This window comes from Chenopodium album, chromosome 17 (assembly GCF_948465745.1).
Source record: "Chenopodium album chromosome 17, dcCheAlbu1.1, whole genome shotgun sequence".
NCBI lineage: Eukaryota > Viridiplantae > Streptophyta > Magnoliopsida > Caryophyllales > Amaranthaceae > Chenopodium > Chenopodium album.
In genome coordinates, this window is record NC_137850.1 from 38,554,241 (window position 1) to 38,578,912 (window position 24,672).

Here is a 24,672-nt window from a genome sequence, read left to right on the forward strand (position 1 = left end):
AGCTTCGGTTGGGTAAGGAAGTGGCTTGCTGCAATCTTTTTTGTGTGAACAAGGAACTTGGCTCCCAGCAGATAGTGTCTCCACCCTCTCAAGCAGTGGACGACAGCCAAAAGTTCCTTTTCTTGAGCAGCATATCTTTTCTCGGCTCCACTTAGCTTCCGGCTCTCATAAGCGACCGGGTGGCCTTCCTGCAGAAGGACCCCACCTAGCGCAAAATTTGATGCATCAGTCTCAACTTCGAATGGTTTGTTGGTTTTCGGAAGAGTTAGGACAGGCTCTTTCGTCACTGCTTCCTTAAGATTGAGAAAAGCTCCATGCTGCTTGTTTGCCCAGCTTCATTTTCTGTCCTTCTTCAACAAATTTGTGAGGGGACTTACGGTTGTCGAATATCCCTGTATGAAACGACGATAGTAATTAGCTATCCCCAAGAAAGATCTTAACTCTGAAACATTCTTCGGTGCCTGCCAATCGCTAATAACTTCAATTTTCTTCGGATTCATTCTGATGCACCCTCCGCCCACAGAATGTCTGAGGAAGCTCACTTCTTTCTGCGCAAAAGCTCACTTCTCCCGTTTCACGAACAAAGGATGTTCTCTTAATTTCAAAAATACTTTCCTCAAGTGATCTAGGCGGTCTTTAAGGGTGCGGCTAAAGATCACAATGTCATCCAAGTAGACAACTAAAAATTTATCAAGGTACTCATGGACGACTTGGTTCATCAACGTGCAGAATGTTGCTAGAGAGTTAGTCAACCCAAACGGCATAACCAACCATTCAAAAGCTCCATATTTGGTGATGCAGGCTGTCTTCTGCTCGTCTCCTTGGGCAATTCGAACTTGATGATAACCCGACCAAAGATCCAGTTTGGTGAAGTAAATAGCATCACCCAGTTGGTCGAATAAATCGGCCACCAAAGGTATGGGGAAATGATTCCTCACCGCCAGCTTGTTTAAAGCCCGGTAGTTGATGCATAATCTCAAGCTCCAATCTTGTTTCTTCTGAAAAAGGAACTGGTGCACCAAAGGGGGCTCTAGAGGGTCGAATGAACCCGGATTCGAGTAACTCATCCAACTGTCTACGTAGTTCCACTTATTCGGGAGGCGCCATTCGGTAAGGGCTTCTCGCAGGAGGTCTGGCTCCAGGCACCAACTCTATGGTATGATCGATGGCTCTCCGAGGAGGGAGAGTTTTCGGGAGTTCTTTAGGGAGGAGGTCCGCAAACTCTTTGAGTAACCCTTCCATGGAAGGAGGAAGGTTTATCGCCGTCTCATCTTTATTCATCGAGAGAGTAGCAAGGAATGTTAGCTCATTCCTCTTCAATCCTTTCTTGAGTTGCATCGCTGACAAGAAGGGTCCTTTCTGACCTTTCCCCGCTTCAACTTGCGAGCATGTTCATAAGAGACAGGGATGGTTGCTACAACAAGTAAGGAGCCCAGGTGGGGTATCGGGACCACCTTACTAGCATGGAGGAACTCCATTCCCAATACCATCTCAAAGTCATCCATTGCTGCCACGGTGAAGTCAAGAGTACCACTCCATTCTCCAAGTTTTTCTTTCACATTCGTTGAGATACCGTAGATCGGGCGAGCTTCCGCGTATTTCATGACATTAGTAACCGGCTTAGTAAATGTCAGTTACTAATATGTGGTTTATCATTGTTTGAAGTTTTATTAGTATCTGACTAAATAAATGCTAGTTACAAATATTAAGTCAAAGAAACTTTGACTAAAAAGTTTGTAACTAGCTTACAAATGCCAGTTACAAATATTAGGTCAAAGAAATTTTGACCAAAGCGTTTGTAGCTAGCTTACAAACGCCAGGTACAAAAATTAAGTCAAAGAAACTTTGACCAAAAAGTTTGTAACTAACTTACAAACGTCGGTTACAAATATTAAGTTACTGAAAACAATTTATTTATTTTTTTAAAAGAAAGGAAACAATTTCTCGTTGGAATTTTTTTTAAGGGAATTTCTCGTTGAAATCTATCTGTCTAAAACCCTTTTTACATATTTATCTATAACTATAACTATTAAAAGTGAGAAGCTAAGGATTCGTTTGGCATTGCTGTGGTTTTCTGTTTTTTGGTTTTTTGTTTTTTAAAAGTATATGATATATGCCCTATAATGAATCAAAAATTATTTAAACTTATTAAAATCATGATAATTTTGAAACCTGACAATAAAAAAGTGGAAACACCTTTTTCTTGTTTCCTGTTTTTGGTTTTCAAAAAATAGGAAACTGAAAACCAAAAATGATGCCAAACAAGCGTTAAGTTTTCCATATGCAAATCCCTTAGTAATAGTGTAGTGACTTTTTTGCCCCTCAAAAAGTACAAGTACATTTTTGCCCCTTCCCTCTTTTTTACCTTTTGCACTGCCCCATCATTCACTTTCTGGAGGGTTACAATCAAAATTCGATCTTTGACCTAGGATTACCATCTAAATTCGATCCCCAATTTCTCTGTCTTTCTCTTTCATCGAACAAACAATGGCGTGCGTAGATTCATCAACAAGCTTCGAGGTGTTACAGTGAAGGAAGTTCCCGACAAGGTGATGCTATCTTTCTCCTACCTTAAGGAATCATTCGCCAAAGGAATCGACAGTTACCATGCCAAATACATCGAGACTGATTCAATCATGCCTCTTTACGATGTTTGCTTTGGTGTTATGGCTTTCTCTTACCTTGTTGCTCTTCCCGAGGAACGCCGTCATCTTAAGCATGCCAGGAAACATGGTCGTTGATCTCCCTCCTTTTTTTCCAGTAATTAGGTTTTCATTATTTTGAATTTGGATTTGGTTAAATTATTATTTCCAGTAATTCATCTAATTGATTGAATTTGGAGCTGGTTAAATTATTTTGATCGGGAATTTGATCTTGAGATTATTAGTTTGTATGTTTTAGGCTTTGATGTTTTGGGAGTTTCTGATGAAATGTGGTTTTTGATAAGGTTTCGAAAAATTTTAAGTCAATTTTTTCTTTGCTAGTGCTAGGGTGCCGTGAGTGAATCAAAAATGTTGAATCAATATGAACTTGGGTTGTGAATTCGTGATTAGAACCTCTGTAGAGAGTTTGAGACACCCTGCTTCAAAACTCAATTTTATAATTAATTTCATTATCTGACAAATGCTCAGAATTTTTTTTAACCACTTAAATGATTAGAATTCAGATATGTTGATAGTTCTTGTTCTTGTGAGACAAATTCTACTTCTAGTTCAATAAAATAAAGGAATTGGAGTATTGGACAATCCATACAAAATGTGAGCTTGGAGATATTATTCACATCTCTGTACTCAGATTCCTCAAAAGTCAAAAACTCAAAACTATGTATAGTATATTGATATTAACTTTAGTGAAATTTATTTATGTTTTGGAAACTTGGATATCTTAAAAATGAAGTCAAGAAATAGGAGTACATAACTAGAGTTCAGATGTTAAATGATTTCAATCAGTATGAAGGCGATATTATAAGTTGAGACGACTTAAGTATTGACGTATGATTAAAATTCGTTAGTTTTAATTTATCCTGTATCATTGATGACATTTTCCTGTATGACTGTTTTACTGCCCTCATAACTAACAAAGGCAGTACTAATCTGGCTATATCTTGCTTAATTTTCTTAATTCTGTTTCTTTCAGGTACTTACAACAAGTGTTGTGTTTTAATTAGGTGGAGCTTTGTTCATTAAATATATTAAGTTTTATTCGAACTAAATCGTGGCATTTGAATGTTTTTGTTGGATAAATTCAAAAATAATTTGAAGAACAAATAATCAAGGGTTTGTGAAAGTTAAGTAAAAGATTAACATGCAACTGTGCAAACATTTATAGTAAAAAAAGTTAATTACTAGTTAAAATTAAGTAGTGTGTCAATATTTATTTATACTCCAATCTGTCAATATTTATTTATACTCCAGTCTTTTTGCTCTTTATTTTATGATGTTGCATTAGGTGTGGATGTGGTGAGGGCGATAATGGTGATGTTTTGATGGGCTAGCTTCCACAATTGAGCTATTCAGTTTGCTGGCAATTAATGCTGGCAGTTTATAGATAATTTGGATGGCTCTTAAGAGCTAAAACTACATCATTTGAATGGTAAATATTCTGTTTTTACATGTAAGATAAAAATGCTGAATGTAAAATTTTGAGCAGCTACTATGCACAATGCAGAGTATCTATTTGCTCATTGTATGTATGCTCTTGATATAAAATGTACGAGTTAATTTATAACTATATGCTTTGCTCCTGGTATATAATGTGTTATTTTATAACTATTTGCTCACTATACTGAAAACTTTTTTCTACCAAATAAGTGTTAGTTTGTTTTGTTATAGTGAATATATGAACTACAGAAATTGTGGTGTCGAGTGTAAGACATGAGTTGAAGCCATAAAGACAAATTAGTGCGTGTGTCATGAAGAACTTGCATAAGTTTTCAGATTGACCTGGTGATTACATTACACGAATTTGTTTTTCTTTATTATGCTAATATTAGTGTACTATTATGATTAATTTCTTTCGACTAAGAGACATAGAGATTACGAGTATGTACCTTAAATTCCTAATCATGTATTGCTTTTCTCTATTCAACAAGATTTTTTTACAGAAAATTTAGTGAGATGATGGTGCCATGAACGCGGTTTGATACTTTGTGCTCTATATCCTGAGATGTTGAGGTTGGGCCCATCATTCGTTTTTTTAATTTTTTTTATTTGACGGATAGATCCCATTATTCTGAGAATATACTTGTATAGTTTTATGTTGCATCTACCCTAGAGGTGAATGTTGAATTTAAGCTCTGAACTTGCTTATAATAATGGCTCTTGGTAGAACTTATTATGTGTGCCTGTATTGGATATGATGCATTTGGGTGATGTCCCCCCTTATCATGCAACTTGATTAATTGCATTTTATAGTTCCTTGCATGCATCATGAATAGTTTACATGTTTCTAATCACATAGCATTTAGGCACTCTTAATACTGAACACCAAAGCTTCTCAAGATTCAAAAAGTAAAGAAATCCACTATCACTACTTGATTTAGTTAAAACTTAAGTTTTATTGTTAGAACTTTTTAGGATATCCAATGAGCTAAGATTCTTGAGATTCTTTGAGATTGATTTGTGTGATAACCATTAGGCAGGCAGGTATTGGATGCAGGGGTCAATAATATTTCAAGGTTATTCTACAATTAAGCAACTTCAAAAGGGTGAATGAGCTTACGAGAGGATGATTACAAGACTTTCTCAGATTAATCTGTTTTGTTCATTTCATTGTACATCTCTTATCATTCTTGCAGGATAATAATATGTCCTTTATAGTTGAGAATTAGTGACATGTATATGTTTGTAATTATAGTTGATGTATTTCTAGATGTCTATTAAATTTGGTCTTACATTGGTTATATTGATATTCATTACAAGAGTTGATTAATAATTTATGTTGCTTTACGTGAAAAAAAAAGTAGCATATGGGTGGTGGAAGTAGTGGCGTCAGCTACTGCTGCCATTTAAATTTTTTTTTAAAAAATATTAAGCACTATTAGTAACCGGCATTAACAATTGCTAGTTACTAATAATACACTATTCATAATTGGCGTTAGGTTATGCCAGTTACAATAATACCCTATTTGTAACCGGCGTAACTTAACGTCAGTTATGAATAGTATGCTTTCTAACTTGGAAAATAGACTATTTGTAACTGGCGTTAGGTTAAGTCAGTTACGAATAGTACATTATTAGTAACTAACATAAGTCAGTTACAAATAATTTTTACTAGTTGTAACGGTGGCAATAGCAACCAACAATGCCAGTTACAAAAAGTCAATTTCGTCAGTTACAAATAGCATTTTTCTACTAGTATTAGATCCTCCCAAGTATCTACCGACGTCGTCTTTGCTTGTATGCACTAGTGGAAAAAATGCTATTAGCAACTGGCAAAAAGTGGTTTTTAGCAACTGGCACGTGGGGCTGCTATTGCAGGGGCTACTAATGAGTATTATTTGCGACTGGCGCTTGTTCATTGCTAATAGTCATTATTCGCAATTGGCATAGTGCTAGGCCAGTTGCTAATAGTGGTTATTTGCAGCTGGCGTAGTATTAGGCCAGCTGCTAATAGTGGTTATTTGCAGCTGGCATAGTATTAGGCCAGCTGGCTAAGGACTATGCCAGTTGCAAATAGTCTTTTCTTTTTTAAAAAAAAAAATGCAATTTTTCCAAAATGATATACAAACTATATTTAATACTATTTTAACAAAATTTATGTTAATTATAAAGTATACATTAATTACAAATTAAAAAATAATTACAAGGCTTTTAATAGGCTTAGATACTCCACCAGATAATAACTAACAGTTACATTAAGTTGAATGTTAAAAGTTTACACAACCAACAAAGTTGAAATAAATAAACTCAAGAGTAGTTGACATCAAGAGCACTTGGGTGTAGAGGTGCACATTAAAACAAGATCAATATCATCAAGCTCAACATTTGCCATCTGAAGAGCATTCCTTGCAGGTTCGGTGGCCAAGCCTACCAAGGTATCCTCACCTACAATATAAAAACAAAAACCTAAAAATCGGACAGGTATACAAACTAATAATTCAAGGAATAAATCGTAAGCAGACAACCAGAATCCCTATCTCTCTCAGCTAGTACAACTCCTACTGAAATTCATGAGTTTACAATCAGATCAAGGGTCTTGATGACCTAGCACAATTTAGTTAGGTATACACAATAGCAAGTCCTAACTACAAGCAAAATTAATTAATTAGCATATTACTAAACGAATGGGCATACAGAATGTTTTAAAATCCAATTCTTTGACATGTTCTTCTTCTGCAGATAGCATATATCATATCTACTCAATGTAGCATGGGGTTTGCTATATAAAACTCAATTCAAGAAACAAAATTTAGAGGCAGAAATGACTAAATGATGAAGGCAAGTAACAAGGAAAAGAATGCATACTGTGTACAAGACCTTCGACTGCAGCTCTTGCTTTTTCAAGATTGATGTGTGTTTGATGTTGGAGGCGTAAGTCATTAGCTGTTGATGCTGTAACTGATGATTGCGCTATCGGCAATTGCCACTTGCATCCAAACCATGACGTTGACTCTGATCATCTTTATATCATTGCCCTTTGCAATATTCTCTACATGAAAAACATTGATAAGACAAAACCTCTGTGGCAATGCAGGACAGTGTAAGATACTACTCATTTGATTTTTATCATACTACACCTTCAAGTTAGAATTTGAAGCTGTATTATAGTATAAACATACTATAAAATTGCTTCAATTTTCCTACATATTAAAGTAAAAATAAAAGTAGATGGTTTCACAATTATAGTAATCAGTGGCTAATATTTCCAAAGAAAAGAACTATATCTAATTAACCTATCCCCCGAATCCCAAAAATGAGATGAGCACATAAATTTGATACATTAATTAAAAAAAACAAATATAATATATAAAATACATTAGCACAAATATGATGATCATAAAAGAAAAAAGAGATAGAAGAAAGCAGACCTCTTGGGACCAAAGGTAACTTGGGAAAGAGAGAGAAAGCCAATGAGAGGATTTAAAACATCAGGGGAAACAGAGGAGTGAGAAGCATTTGAAGACATGGGAAGTGCCCATTTTGCTGAAGTTGAGAGTGATGAATCTCAGTTTCACCTAATTTCGAGTAGATATCCATTCATCATTAGAGATCTACAGCTTGGGTACAGCAACCCAACTACCCACTAGCTTACAACTCCTATTTATTAGCCTGCATAAAGAACCATTAAAATAAAAAATAATCAATGTCAAATTGTCACTCAAGAATAAGATAAAATATAAGAATAAAATCATAAATCTCTGCAAATCTTATTACAACTAGTCTATAACAGTGTGAGAAAGATAAGGGAATGAAAAGGAAGAGAACGTGAGAGAGAAGGGGAAATAATTTGGGGCAGAGGGCAGGGGAGGGATCCATATCCCTTCCCTTCAAATAAACCAAATATAAATTAATATACATATTTGATAACGATCGAGTATCTATAACCTATAAGTGTATAAAGTGAGAAGTAAACCAAAACACTTGTCTAATCAAGAAGCTTAAATAAATTGAAATGAGTAGAATGATGACGGGCATAAATTTGGCATGAATTGGTTTAATAGGGATGTGCTTTGCCTATCCTACGCATACATGAATCATAACATTCCATAAAAACAAAATATTTTGGGCATTTTGTTGAACAGTTGGTGGGCATAAACCAAGGCATTGCAATTACAATAAAGATCAACAGGTTTTTACAGCTAAACCGACATTATTAAAGCTAACCCAAATAGGAAAATTTGAGCATGGAAAAAGCCCATCCTTAATTGAGAACATCTTCGTATAAATTACTAAAAAGAGACAGATAATAGCAATCTTACATTGTGTTATTATCAAAGAAATTTCTTCATTTCTTCAGATGATACCGATTCCTTTCAATGAGCTAATTCAACATATTCAGTTCATTCTAGATTAGAACAATATAATTGTGCTTCATTCTTAGATCGAGATTTGCCTTGTGTTATGTACATAAACCAAGTTCATATCTCCTTTATTCACATACAAAATCAAGCACAACAAATTTTCCATAGAACACAGAATAACTTTACTAACATGGATCAAATTGTGCAAATATAATTGATTAAATGAAGATATCATCAATAATCAAGCAAATATGTACTTCTCAAACCACCTAAAAAATGCACTATTTCTAATTGAATTGCATTAAAATCCAAATCAAATCAAAATACTCAATAAAAAACCGTAACCCCATATCATTAAATAAAAAATTAACAAAAACCCAACAAAATGACACATAAATTAAATTATACCTTATAAGTTTACTGGATTCCTGAACCCATTTGAACAAATCTTTGGCAGATTTCAGCACGATTAAAAGTGATTCTTGGTCAACAGGAAGCAACTCAATTTCATCATCTTCTCTATCAACTAATTCCTCGAAAAGTGGGCTCAATAGCTTAACTCTACGCACCAAAATCGAGTATAATCTCTTGGAAGTGTTTTTGCATTCAGGAAATGAAGAAATTTCTTTGATAATTTGGATGAGTTGTGTTATTATTGTGTTAATATCATATGGCATAGCAATCAACAGCAAAATTGAGTTTAAAAAGATGGGAAAACAATTGATAGTTTGATACCTCACCTTCAATATCTTAAACACCCTAAAACAGAAGTAACTAATTAATCTGTTAACAGAAGTAACTAATTTATTCGCAAGAAAGTAGGTGTGGCGGGCATTGTAGATAAATTAAGGGAAAATCGTCTGCGTTGGTTTGGACATGTAAGACGGAGACCCGAGGGTGCACCGGTGCGAAGAGTGGAAGAGTGGGACCATGGAGGGATTAAACGAGGAAGAGGGAGACCAAAGATGACTTGGTTGGAAGGAGTGAGGAAGGATATGAAGTGCATGGATTTACGTGAGGATGAAGTTTTGGATCGTAAGGGATGGAGGAGAAAGATTTATGTTGATGACTACACGGAATAATCAAATTTGGTTCATGTTAGCCGACCCCACTTTTGGGATTAAGGCTTTGATTGATTGATTGATTGATTGATTAAATAACATATGACAACACATAACATTTAACCTAAGAAGAAGAAGATCCAATACTCAGCAAATGCGACACCTAGAAATTCACAAACAAGCGCTTCATAGAGAAATTAATTAAAGATAATTTCCAAAAAAAAAAAAAAAAAAAAACCTAGTTTCTCAATTTCACTTCTCTCGGAAGATATGGTAACAAGCCTCAATGATAGCAACTGCAATTAAAGTAGTGAACACCCTGCAGATAAAAATTAATTTGGGGGTTCGATAAACCCTAGTCTCCAATTGAGGTTTGCAGCAATATCTTAATAATAACTTACAAATCAGTCACCTAAAATTAAAAAAGATAATGAAAATAAAATTAAAGCAAACCCTAGATTGTGAAAATGATGGTCGATGACGATTTAACAGGAAAAAAAACAAAATCTACTTGAGAAGCTGATTCAATCGAGAACAAAAGGCTCATTAGTCGTTTCAAGGGAGAATTAAGCCTACGGCTTCAATGGATAATTAAGAGTGCGGCTTCAATAGAGAATTCAAAGTACGACCTCAATAGAGAAAGAGGGTTAAGAGTGATAGGAGAAGATGTGCGAAATTGAAGAGCGAAGATGCGCGAAATTGGAGGAGAGCGAAGCTGTGGGGAAATGGAGGAGAGTGAGGCTCAGCGAACTGCGAAATGGAGGAGTGAGAAAATGGAGTTTTAACCTTTAATTTCTTTCTCAAAAAAAGAAAAAAAAACCTTTTAATTTCTTTAGTAGCGGGCACTTTAGGGTTAGTTACAATTATTATGGTAAATTTTTATTTGACCTAGTATTTGTAGTTGTCATTAAACGGGCCATCTACTAATAATAATACCAATTTTAAAGTACTTGTTATTAGCAACGGGCATTTCTACGCCAGTTGCAAGTGGTATAATATTTGCAACTGACATTAAATATGCCAATTGCAATTAGTGTTTTAGTAACAAACGCATTTAACGTCAGTTGCTAATAAGGTGCTGTTAATAGCATTTTTTCCACTAGTGATGTCGGCATACTTGGTTCGCCACCAGAGTTTCGCATCGTCCACCAAGTACATTGTGGTCGTGTCGACCTTAAGCTCATCTTCTAATTGGCATATGCGAAAGTATTGTTCAATATCGAAGATGAAATTATCGACTTCTTTTGAGTTTCTCATGCCGTTAAAGGTCCGAGGTTTAGGAGGTTTTATTTTACTTCCACTTCCCATGAGCCCTCTTTGGGCACGCATCAAGGTAGCACATTTGTCCTGAGCTTCGTCCGCTACTCCTTGAATGAAATTGAGTTACTCCGTCAACCCATCCACCTTTGACGCAAGCCTCTCCATTTGCTCAGCTTGCTTTATCACTATATCTTCGAGCTTGGGTACTCTTTCTTCGAGTACAACCCAAAGCTCTGACTCGCCTTCAAGCCAGGAAATTCTTTCTTCCCACGTATCAGCATATTCCGGCATCACCATGCTTGGCGTCTCAAGGATGAGCCTCGGCTCTGATACCAACTGTCACGGTCCTAGGTTGCTCAGCTGCCTCAGTAAGCTTGGTGGGAGATGCTTTAAAACAAGGCAAGCACAATATCTACAAAGGCTTAAAACAACACATAAGTCTTAAAGCAATAGCAATGGGGTAAAGAGCTTTGATTCATTAACCATTCACTCCTTAAAGAGATTTATATTGATTGCATAGAGAGATACTAGTGAACACTTAAACTACAGTAACACAATAATTCTCCCTAGAGTCTAGAAAGTAAAAAGAAAAGACTTAGACGGTACAACATAAGGAAAATACAAGGAAAAGGAAAGGGGATACATAGAGAAAGAGAGGCGGATTCTAACACAAGGAAACATTGACTTCATAGTGCCTTGCTGCTATACTTAAGAATTTAAGATAGTTTGTAAAGTTCACTACTGCAGCTTGCTAGATTACATTGTCAATACCCAATGTACGAATGAGTGTAAGAACTGCCAGCCCATAGGTTGCTCAGCTGCCTCAGTAAGCTTGCTAGGGCTTGGCACTAATTGTGACCATAACTACAGAATTCTCTGGGCTTAGCTTAGGGTTTTCAAGACAAGTTTCATTTTGGCTTTCCTATCCATACATTGTACAAGTACTCCATCATAATTCATAAATTAAACAAGCACTATTACAAACCACTTTAGGACATACCACTTAGACACCTAGTAAAATACAAAGTAAATAACAAAGCACACTCTTTCTTATAAATAGTGATAACATCGTACCTCATATTTGTGAATTCCATCCTACTAAAATTAGAGCACCTCTATCTTGCTCCTGAGCACATTTAGTTCTAGGTGTACACAAGGGTTAATTTTGCTCGATTAATCGGTTTTGCTCTTTTAAAAACACTTTGTATACCCGGAAACAACTATTGTACTAAGATGAACTGATTTAGTGACATACTTTACACAACTATGTGAACTAAAATTCATTTAAAAAAAATAAAATAAAGGGCAATCCCAAAAACCCTTTAATCTTCTTGCCTCTCTCAAGCAGTGAGTTTACATAACTTAACAATATTTGAGCCTAATAAAATTAAAACACACAAATTGTAAAGCTCTAAAGGCTAAAGCTTATCTATCAAAGATTTAAAAGCAAAGCTGTGCCTTTGGTCCTCGAACCTTAGGTGATTGCCCCTTCTTTCATTTTAGGATGGATTTGTTGGTGCATCATGGGGCAAAATTAAATTGGAAAAATTCACTTTAGTATAATCCCAACTTTGGCCAATTTTTTACTTTAAATTATCCCAACTTTAACCAGTGTAATTTGAATGATCCCAACTCTTGATTATTATGCAATAATCCAAACTTTCACTTGTCTTTTCTTCTAACAATCCCAAATCAATAATAATGATAATAATAATAATAAAAAAAAAATCCCAAATCAATAAACAAAAACCAACGACCTAATATTCTAGGTAACTTGACACGTGTCAAGTCGTCCAAAAACCGAAAAACAAAATTAAAGAAAAAATCAATTGAAAAAAATAGGAAAAAAAACCCAAACTCAACTACCATTAACTCACAATCTAGCGATGCCCACCCCCAGCCCAGCCCACCTCGAACCACCCCTTCCCTACCCCCAGCCCCTAAATCCGCCCCCTCACAAGCCCCACCACAGTGAAACTGGCCCCTCCCCCCCCCCCCCCCCCCCCCCAACACCCTAAACCACCCATAACCAAAACCTTTGCCTCAAAACCGCCAACCATAACCCTGAAACCACCCATAACCAAAGCCCTCGGCCCAAAAACTGTCGCCTTACCCTCCCCCCACTCCTGATACCACCTGTAACACTAATTACAACCCTCGATATCACTGTCCCTACCCCTGAAATTAAACCACCAAATACAACCCCTTCGCAATTCCTTTTCTCTCTTCTTCATGTGTCGGAAAACGCAATCAAAAGGGGTGAGGGAAGGAATTCAGTATGGGGGGAAGGGAGGGAGGTCTAAAATGTGGGGTTGGGGGATTGAAGAGGGTAGTTTGGGAGTGAGGCTGTCGGATGGAGGATGGGTTGCCACCAGCATTTAATTTGGTGGCAGGTAGGTGATTTTTATTTTTTTAATAATTATTTTGGTTTTTTAATTTAATTCTTTTTTAATTATTTTAACCAATTACTCCCTCCGTTTTTTTTAATAAGCTAGAGTTGGGATTTTCCACAATTCTTATTTTTTTAACAATATATAATATATAAATATGATCATATAATATGTTGTTGGATTTGTCATAATGTCTACTTTTATAAGTTAATTTTTTTATAATTTAAACTAACCTCTAATTAAAGATATTAATTGTCAAAGTTGTGTCTCGGCAAATGTACAAATTCAGCTCTAGCTTATAAAAACAACAGTGGGAGTAACATGCTACACGTGGCAAATAATGTGTCTTGGCAAATGTGCAAGTCCAACTCTACTTTTTCTTCAAGTAGTTGGTGATCAGGATTTAAAAAAGAAAACTAGTTTTTTGGTCCGGGCGATGCCCCGCATTATTACATGAAACTAACTGATCATTAATATACGTTGTAATTTATGATTTAATTTTCTTTGAATGAACATGTATTTTTTTTAAAAAAAATAATTAAACCATGTGGTTTATACTTATATATATATATATATATATATATATATATATATATATATATATATATATATGTATATATATATATATATTTTTTTTTTTATATTTATAACATGTTTGATAATTAGCTTAGATGGTTAAATAGTTGTAAGTGGTTTGGGGTTCGAATCCTCTTATCTTCATATTTTTTATATTTAGTGATGATGTGGCATGTTGTAATCGATGTTGGGTAGGTGACGTGGCGTCATCAAGTGTTTGTGAACTGACGTGGCGTCATGAATTGTTAGTGAAGTGTCATGGCGTAATTTGGAAGAGTCTACATGGCGCATGGACGTTTTTATAAACGCCTTTTAATATATTAGTATAGATTTAAGTGAAAATTCGGATTATTGCAAAATAATCAAAAGTTGGGACTATTCAAAGTAAATCAACCAAATTAATGTTGGGATTATTAGAGTGAATTTTTTCAATTTGTTTTAGGCCAATGCATCATTTTTGTTTGATTTGATAAAGAAAGGTAAACAAAAGTTAAGATTGTCTCCTATCAAGACTATATCCCAAATCCCAACTTAACAAAAAGAAGAAAAAAAATACTAAATTCGTTTCAAATTATTTGCAACGATTTATCATAAAATGTGAGTATAAAATGTCTAATTATTACAAATAAAATGAAATGGAGGTACTGATATATAGAAAAGACTCATATATTTTGATGATTTGACATGTATAAAGTAGTTCAAGGAAGTGACTAGTATGCTGCTCGGTTGCCTTATCTGTAGATATGTTAATCTCTTCCATCAAAAGTTGGATCTTCCATGCATGAAAAAAAAAAACTCTCCCTGCAAATTTTAATAATTAGAAGATTATCAAAATGTGGAAAATGTCATGGGCTATGGGCCTATGGCCATAAGAAGACATTCCAGGCCCAGAGGGCTATAGCTTCAGCTAAAGGGGCCAATATTATAGGAACGACTGCAAGGGCAGTGCATCATGCATGGCCGTGCTACAAGCCTGCAATGGTAGCAATGTTAATATGATAGCATGGGTTTTGGGCTTTTGGCCTTTGGAGTATCCATGCATTTTTTCAGTCACCACTGTTAACGTACTTAACTTGATAAATTTCACTCCCTCCATCCCTTTATATTTGCATCGAATAACTCATAAAACTTCTTGTATAAAGTGGACTCATGGTGCGAATAAAAGGGAACAGAGGGTGAGAGGGAGTAATCATTCGATCAACATCTACATTACTTATATTAAGTAATTCATTATCCTTAATCAACCGGTCAACCTATATGTTACTAAAATGTTTTTTATTTTCTTGTTTTTTTTAGACGGATACATTACAAAAATGTTACACACAGTCACACATATGCTAGCTACGAAAATAGTACAATATGATACTACAAAAAATATGTATATGGATTAGCAACTAGTTAGCATATTAGCTGGTTCTAATCTTGAGGAATGATACTCAGATCAAGATTTGGCATCAAATCACGTTTAAGTCATTTATCCTTCTAGCTCTCTTCACACCAAAAAAGAAAAATGTTGTATGACTTGTGAATATTAAATTTTCAAGGCTATACAAAAATAAAATATGAACAAGCTAGGAAAGTAGTAATTGAGCCAAATCTAAACAATAAGATGAATTGAGATTACAATCAAAGTGCATGCAACTAGAGACTATTGCACTAAAAATGATATTAGGAGTGATTGAGTGCAAAATGGTAACACTAATTCGTCCCCTATGTTATGTTAATACGACATTTACAAAGTATATTCTTTGAGTGAGTTTGGAGTCCTATGAACTTATACCGAATACATGAGAAAGAACAACAATAATACGAGTAGAAGAAAGAAAACTAATAAGAAGTTTGAATAGATTTTGTATGTGTATGTGTATTTTTTTATTATTATTCACGACAATAATCAAACTATCTAGAAGGCTAGAGGAGAGAGGGGGGGGGGTGTTGGGGGGAGGAGGGGTTGATATTGTTGTAACAACTAGGAAGTCTAGATAATGAAGTTTCAATGCCTTCATTAAATAGAGAGATCGAATAATATCGACAGATAATTGAATTGTACCCTCCACAAATAAGGTGGAGAGTTGGAGATATTTCAATAATGTTGCTTATAAAATCAGATTTTATAATCATCAATTATTCCGTACTAATCATTCTGTGTATATTTTACTTACGTTAGTATACCCAAATTTTTTCCATTAACTTTTTGGTACAGCAGGCCACATCGTGTGGTAGGGATTATCCGAGTTATTTTATTAGGTGTTACCCAAGTTATTCGGTCAGGAGTTACTCGAGCTACTTGGTCAGGGGTTACTCGAGGGGTTCACTCGGTCAAGGGTTACTTGAATTATTGAGGGGTTACTCAAGTTACTCGGTCAAGGGTTATTCGGTCATGGGTTACTCGAGTAACTCAGTCAAAGTTACTTGAGTTACTCGGTCAGGGGTTATTTAAGGAGTTTGACCAGGGTTACTCGAGTAATATAATTCGATCAGGGGTTACTTAAAAAGTTCGGTGAAGGGTTACTCAGAGGGGTTCGATCATGGATTGCTCGAGGGGTTACTCAGTCAGAGGTTACTTGAAGGTTTACTCGGTCAGGAGTAGCTCGAGTAACCCCTGACCGAGGAACTTGAGTAACCCCAGCAACTCGAGTAACCCATGACCGATTAACTCGAGTAACCCCTGCCACACGGTACAGCAGGCTGCATACAAAAATTTTTGTCATGTAATAACATTTTAGTGCAACATGTCACACCGTGTACTAGGGGTTACCCGAGTTATTCAGTTAAGGGTTACTTGAGGGGTTCGGATAGGGGTTCACTTGGTCAAGGGGTTACTTGAGTGGTTATTCGGTCAGGGGTTAATCGAGTTACTCAGTCAAGGGTTACTCAAGTTACTCGATTAGGGGTTACTCGGTCATTCATGGGTTACTTGAGTTACTCGGTCAGGGGTTACTTGATTTACTCGAACATGAGTTATTTAAGGAGTTCAGTCAAGGGTTACTCGAGAAATTCGGTCAGGGGTTACTTGAGAAGTTCGATCAAGGGCTATTTGAGGGTTCAGTCAGGGGTTACTTGAGGGGTTACTCGATCAGGAGTAACTCAAGAAACCCCTGACCGAATAACTCGAGTAACCTCTGCCACACGGTATAACAAGTCGCATACAAAATTTTTTTAACTTTAGCGGATAATAGGAACAACCTTGCAAGTAAAAAAGAGTACAAATCATGGCTAACTCGTGGGGCTAACATTGTTGCTCATGGTTAATTCGTGGGGCTAACATGATTGCTCATGGCTAACCCGTGTGAGCTATACAAAAAACATTACTACTTCAACACAAAACCAATATAGTTGGTGAGGAATTACCTAAGTTACAAGGTTGAACCCTCTTAATTATGAAACTTGGAGGCGAGGATCCCATAGATTGCTCTTCCTCGTCACATTCATATGTTTGACCATAAATATTTAACCAAAAAACCCATAATACACCATCCAACATCCCGACACTTAGGCTTTGTGACTTGTGACTTGTTCCAGTCCCGTGCTTAGCATATAAAATGCACCGCCTAACCTCTTTTTCCAAAATATAGGTGTTTTCAGGGAATAAAGTTGGGGAGAGAGACAAATTGAAACGACATAGGGTTTGGCTCATATCCAAATTTAATTAAAAAAAAAAAAAACTCAATCACCGTTCACTAATAACCAAGCAAAAATATTCGCCAATGAGTTATTTCCACTTATGGATCAAAGCTAATTTTCTAGCCAATAAAAAAGTTATTTACTAAAGAAATTTGATGACCATTTAACTACAATAACAACCAAAAGCCAGCATGTAAAACAAATTACAATATAACTCTATTTTTGTTCATGTTGATGTTTATTTTTTAACAATATCAATAGGGTGACATGTACATATCCAATTTTTTTCTTTTTATTTTTTTCGTCCCTAAATTAAAGTGTTATTTCAACCCAAAACCTTAATCTCTTAAATAAGTCTCATTTACCTTTTAATCAATTATATCTCACTATCTTTAATTATTAAATTCACTATTTATCAATTTGACTTACTATATTTTTTTAATATTCAACTTCAACGGCCTCAATCAACCAAACCGCACCACCTTATTATTTTAATTAACCTTCCTAATAACGTATGCAACTAGTAAACGATACATTTGCTAGAAAACTGAGGGAATAGTAAGCTAATCTAAGATCTGCAATATCACTTTGCCTAATTGCATGCACATGCTCATCAACCACTATATCAACTCCAACAAGCTAAACAAGTAGCCCTAGAAGGGAAATAAAATTAAGCATTGAGTCAAAACAATGGGAAGATGATAATCTACTTGTAGTAAATAATTAATTTACCATCTCCTTAATTAGCAAAGACTTGTCCTAGTTAATTTAATGTCATTGTAAATTTTTTTTTGCGTAAATACACGGTACTTGAAACTAATGGGTTTGTTAGGGACCAAGCTACTAATTTAGATTAAGATTAATAAGGTCAATTTCAATTAATCAGAAATCGACAAAATTGACTAAAATGGAACCACTTTTTAGACACTAACTCAACTAATTTTTCTAAAAATAATTAGAGCCAAACATTTGCGTGGCATTCCAATATGTTTGGTTGTTTATTTTAACACTTTTTATGAAGTATGGCAGAAGGTTAGGTTGAATTAAAAATCTTATAAAGTAATTAAAGTTTGAAATATTGGAACATTTTAAAGGGTGGAGGCAGTTGAAGGCTTAGATTTTCTCTCCCGCAAAATCTGTCATTCTTTAAATAATTTTTGAAGTTAATCTAATAAGCTCTTTACGCGTCCTACTTTTTTCTTTCAATTATTGGTTTAATTAAATCAATTGTTTTTAGTGTTGATTAAACTTACATGTTTAGTTATGTACTACCTCCGTTTCTTATTATGTGTAGCAAAGAAATATTTTTATGTCTTACAAATAATACCCTTTTGTTGCATATAATAAGAAACGGAGGTAGTATATCAATTATAATAGATCTAAAGACACTTCATAAAAGGTTGTATCAAACAATGATGTGAAACAGAATACGAAGAATTCATTTATAATGTTATATCTCATTCCCAATAGAGATTTTGTCATATACGGATATAAGGTTCATTAATCCAAATTGATTTGTGTTGACTAGTTTAATATGATTTTAATTGTTGTATTCTACAATAGTCATCCTTAAAAGGACTACCACTACAGCCCATCTTGTGTGCGGTTGGCCATATCATGTGTCTGCTTGTTAAAAAAAAAAGCAACCCCTCTACTGAATAAGTAACTCCTAAAATATTGACAAAGTAATCCCTGTTAACACTAACCGAGTGACCCCTATAATACTAACAAAGTAACCCCAATGGCCCCATGTTGCCTAGTCACATCACGTGGCTAGCCACATATAAGATTTTTTGTTTTAATAAAGTTTGACTAGCAAAAACAAATAAAAAAATCAGTCAATAATCAAAATTAAGTATAGTGCTAGTCATTTTAATTAAGAATTAATGACTATCATAGAAACATCCTTTTATTGTACAAATAATAAGTGATTTTGTTATTAATGAATTATTTTACTTTTTTTTTTTTTTAAAAAAAAGCAAGATATTCTTTTAGCAAGTTGATTATTTTTTAAAGCTATTAATATAATCACAATATAATGTTGCTAGGGTTAAAAATAAGAGACACTACTAGATTAAAATATAAGAGACACTAGATTGAAAATAAGAGCCACTTTATTATTATTATTATTATTATTATTATTATTATTATTATTATTATTAAAATATCAAAAAACCTATAAAGTCAATCAATTTACAAGAAATTGGTGGAAAGCCGAGATACAATCTTGGCCCCCACCCCTCTAGCTATAGCAAATCCGATCCTGCTGAATGTGAGCAGCTGTACGAGCACCAATATCCTGAGTCTTAGCGAACGCCTATACCCGCTTCAGCAACGCAATAACATCTTTCTCTAATTCCCCCAATGAAGAAAAGGAGAAAGGAAGAAAACCATAGCCAATAGTCCTGCAACGCGCCCCATACTTGTCCCGCTTCCGCTGAGCCGCCGCCGACACAACACGACCAGAAACGAAGTCAGACAACCCCGATTGTGTTAAAGGTGAAGACCCCATCAAGTCAACACATACATCAAGGCCTCTATTATTATTATTATTATTATTATTATTATTATTATTATTATTATTATTATTATTATTATTATTATTATTATTATTATTATTATTATTATTCCTTTTTAGACTTTACATGTTTCTCTATGCATTTTGTATAAACATAAAACATATTTTCTTATACTCAACATTTATTGTAACAAATAAAGCAAAATTACACTTGAATATGTTTTACCTTGTATATTGAGAATAATTACAAAATTCGCTCAAATTAACGGTGTGTCAAGATTTGTAACAAGAAGAAAAAAAATAGCTTATCAAAGGGAGTATTTCGTAACCCACATTAGGGAGTGAAAATAAAGCTATTGATCTGAAGCTTTTATATATGTTGTGTACATGTAAGTTGTCTCATATATATTAGAGAAAGTGAGAGATTTTAATCACCATATATAATAATATAAGACTCCGAGCTGTTCTCGATCTATATTATACTTTTTATATATTTTAATTAATTTCACTAAATAACATTTTTAATCGATAATATTTATAATATGTATGTTAAATATTGTATTTTTGTTGGTTAATTGTAACTTAGAAGTAGACAGTGTTTAACTGCTCTACTTATTCTACTATAAGTAGATTTTGAAACAAAATTAGTAAAAAATGACTAGTTTATGAGATTTGCTGACAGAAAAAATACTTCTAAGTATCGAAAACAAGACATGCAATACTACTATATCTTCATTAATCAGTCTTTCAAAGATATAATAATTAGATATAGAATTATCAAATGATATTGAAAAGTTATACTTCGTATATGTACTTTTGTTTTCATATAAAATCTTGTAAAAGTTATAATCATAATGCACAATAAGACGTTAACATGATAAATATAAAATCATGAATGAAGATAATGCATGATTTTACGTAGTAGTAGTAGTTGATATCAAATTGTTCACTGAGTGGGTAGAAAGTAGGTAGTTGTTAATATTTCTTAATCAACTTCCACTAAAATAAGCACCGTCATTAAATGGTTTAATTACCCAAGGTCAAGCAACTTTGAAAAAACAACATTGCCTGTTTGCCGCACACAATACCACGTATGCACTGTTAGAGTCCACTATTAAACTACTACTACTCGACTACTACTACTACCACTCCTACTACGTACTAAGTGGGGTTACTATGTCGTTTTCCAAGCCCTAATTTTCCTATAAATAGGCCATGAAACTTTACAAATTGTATTGCAATCACTCAACGAAAAATAAAAGTGTCATTGAGTAAGAGAGCTAAAACCATGGGGAAGTTTATGAGAGCTTTAGGAATGTCGTTTCTAGTGTTATCACTTGTGGTGGTGTTTATCGGGTTAGCTGACGGAAGACAATTGGAGGAGAAAAACAAGTTGGGTAAGGAGGGTTGTGAAGGAGGGGAAGGTGGCGTGGGTTATGGGGGAGGCATTGGGGGTGGTAAAGGAGGTGGCATTGGTGGTGGATATGGAGGTGGTGTTGGAGGAGGTCATGGAGTTGGTGGTGGCTATGGAGGAGGACATGAAGGCGGTGGTGCAGGAGGAGGCTATGGAGGTGGTGCAGGAGGGGGTGTTGGTGGTGGATATGGAGGTGGCCATGAAGGTGGTGGTGTAGGAGGTGGTTATGGAGGAGGACAAGGAGGAGGTTCTGGTGGAGGTTATGGAGGAGGACATGAAGGTGGTGGTGGTGTAGGAAGCGGTGTTGGTGGTGGTTATGGAGGAGGTGGTAAGGGTGGAGGCATTGGAGGTGGTCATGGAGGTGGAGTTGGTGGTGGTTATGGAGGAGGTGTTGGAGGTGGCCATGGAGGTGGTTTAGGTGGTGGATATGGTTCTGGAGGAGGAAAGGGTGGAGGTGTCGGAGGTGGACATGGAGGTGGAGTTGGTGGCGGTTATGGAGGAGGCGTAGGAGGTGGTCACGAAGGAGGAGTTGGTGGTGGTTATGGAGGAGGAGTAGGAGGTGGCCATGAAGGTGGTGTTGGTGGTGGTTATGGAGGTGGAGTAGGAGGTGGCCACGGAGGCGGTGTTGGCGGTGGTTATGGAGGTGGCCATGAAGGTGGTATTGGTGGAGGCCATGGAGGTGGTGTTGGTGGTGGATACGGAGGGGGCGTTGGTGGAGGTGCAGGTGGTGGCTATGGAGGAGGTCATGGAAGTGGAATGGGAGGAGGAATTGGTGGTGGATATGGCCACGGAGGAGGTGTTGGTGGTGGCTATGGAGGTGGCCATGAAGGAGGCATTGGGGGTGGCTATGGAGGAGGACATGGAGGTGGCTATGGAGGTGGAGCTGGTAGTGGTGTTGGTGGAGGAGCTGGAGGTGGAGGTGGCTATGGAGGTGGTTATGGTGGAGGCCATGGAGGAGGATATGGAGGTGGTGGCTATTAATGTGGAGTTTCATAAAGTATCATGTCACTCATCATTAGAAATGTTCAACATGCAATCATCTGATTATTATTGGATCAGTTAGTAGCTAGTTAAGTATTGTAAAATCATGCATGTATGTGGATGCACATGCATGATTAGCTCGTAAATTTATTTGCGTAAGAAAAACCCTAGATTAGGAATAAAGTTTGATGTACCTTTTTCTATCATAAAGATAAGTTTGCTTCTGAAGAACTGAGAAACTATGGTCAACATCTATATCACTTCATAAACATTTAAATATATCTAGCCTTGTTCTCATGTTTTTTCTAAGCTCGTGATTGCTACTTTGTTACACATAATTGCACATTGTGCCTGTTTTCTTTGCTTTTTAATATTTGAAATATTAAACACAAATTAGCCAATCAACTCTAATAAAGTAAAAAAATAACCGCATATATTTATCCTTGCAAATCAACCATGGTACGTATAAAGAGTACCATCCTAAATCCTATGAAACCAAATCTATTTGCTTAAATTTATGTTGTTCAAATGGAGTAGATCTTTTCAATTATTGGGATGGGATTATGACGCATCATCTAAATATGTAATCTTACTTTCTCCGTTTTTTTTTTAGTTGCAACACTTTTTTATTTTGGAAATTTTTAATTAGTTGCAACACTTTTTATATTTGACAATCTTTTCTCTCTATCTCTCCCATACCCACATGGGTTCATCTTATTTTTCTCTCTATCTCTCTCCTCATAAAAAAATGTTTAGGAGATCGTGAAATTAAAAGTGTAGCAACTAAAAAAAAACGGAAGAAGTATTTAAAACGATAGCAATTCAACAAGTACTGCATATCTCCTCTACCTCTCCTTATCTAGAAATTTTTGGGGAAAAAAGAGAGAGAAAAGGAAGACCTGATTCAATATCTAGAGAGAGAAAAGGCTAGACAACTCTTTTAATTTTTCGTAAATGCAATATAAAATTTACAATAATACCATTATCCAACGTAGCGCGACATTTGGCAAAAAATTGAAACATGAGAGATATTCAGAGAGAATCGATCAGTGTATTTCAATTCCATATGATGGGGTATATATATATATATATATATATATATATATATATATATATATATATATATATATATATACACACACACACACACACACACACACACAAAATGTAGTTAGGGTTTGCTTGGATAAGAATATAAACCCTACATATATCTAGAATATTCTGGAATGATACAACAAGTATAATGGGCATCCACACAATATTTCATAACACTCCCCCTTGGATGTCCATTGTCGAAGATCGCGCCTCGTTAAAACCTTAATAGGAAATTTTTAATTAGTTGCAACACTTTTTATATTTGACAATCTTTTCTCTCTATCTCTCCCATACCCACATGGGTTCATCTTATTTTTCTCTCTATCTCTCTCCTCATAAAAAAATGTTTAGGAGATCGTGAAATTAAAAGTGTAGCAACTAAAAAAAACGGAAGAAGTATTTAAAACGATAGCAATTCAACAAGTACTGCATATCTCCTCTACCTCTCCTTATCTAGAATTTTTTGGGGAAAAAAGAGAGAGAAAAGGAAGACCTGATTCAATATCTAGAGAGAGAAAAGGCTAGACAACTCTTTTAATTTTTCGTAAATGCAATATAAAATTTACAATAATACCATTATTTTGACTGGGGTAGATGTGGAGCGTTGGATCTTGTTTGATCCAATGGTTATAAGTTATTCTCACATATAAAATGTTCTCAGGGAGGTGTTCACACACACAAACACACACACACACACACATATAAAGAATGAGAGAAAATTCACAATTTATTTTAAAATAAAAATATTAAACGATGCCCTAGAGTAAGGCCTTATTTAGTTCACCTTATTTTTATTTATTTATGAAAAAATAAGTTCAGATCAGATCAGATTAGAAAAAATAAGTTCACATCAGAAAAATAAGTTCAGATCAGAACATCGTTTTATGTGCGGTTTTTTTATCGCTAAATATCTTTAATTTCGTATTGAAAAAAATTGTGAAAATTACATATTAATAAACTACACATTATTACGAATCTAACAAGATCTCACTTAATATATTTTTTCCTTATAGATTATCGTACACTTAAGATCAAAGTTTGGTCAAATAAGACAATCAGATCAGACCAAATCAGATCAGATCAGATCAGACCAGACCAAATTAGACCACACCAGATCAGATCAGATCAGCAAAAATAAGGTAAATCAAACAAGGCCTAAATCTTGTATGTAGCTAGTCACACGGTGTGGCCACATTGATTTTTAAGAATAATCTTTATTAATATATATATATATATATATATATATATATATATATATATATATATATATATATATGAGCAACCCTATTTAT

General features: G+C 35.1%; 2 long non-coding RNA genes across 2 annotated transcripts; one reads left to right on the forward strand and one right to left on the reverse strand.

The window, feature by feature from the left end:
- Positions 1–2,396: 2,396 nt before the first annotated feature.
- Positions 2,397–4,227, forward strand: LOC145587928 (uncharacterized). Its single transcript, XR_014101496.1, has 2 exons — positions 2,397–2,733; positions 3,949–4,227. It is a non-coding gene; the product is annotated as an uncharacterized LOC145587928 (long non-coding RNA).
- A 1,991-nt stretch (positions 4,228–6,218) lies between these two features.
- LOC145587929 (uncharacterized) lies at positions 6,219–9,255 on the reverse strand. The gene is made up of 4 exons (XR_014101497.1): positions 8,870–9,255; positions 7,529–7,769; positions 6,966–7,149; positions 6,219–6,545 (listed from the first exon to the last, which is right to left on the reverse strand). It is a non-coding gene; the product is annotated as an uncharacterized LOC145587929 (long non-coding RNA).
- Positions 9,256–24,672: the final 15,417 nt, after the last annotated feature.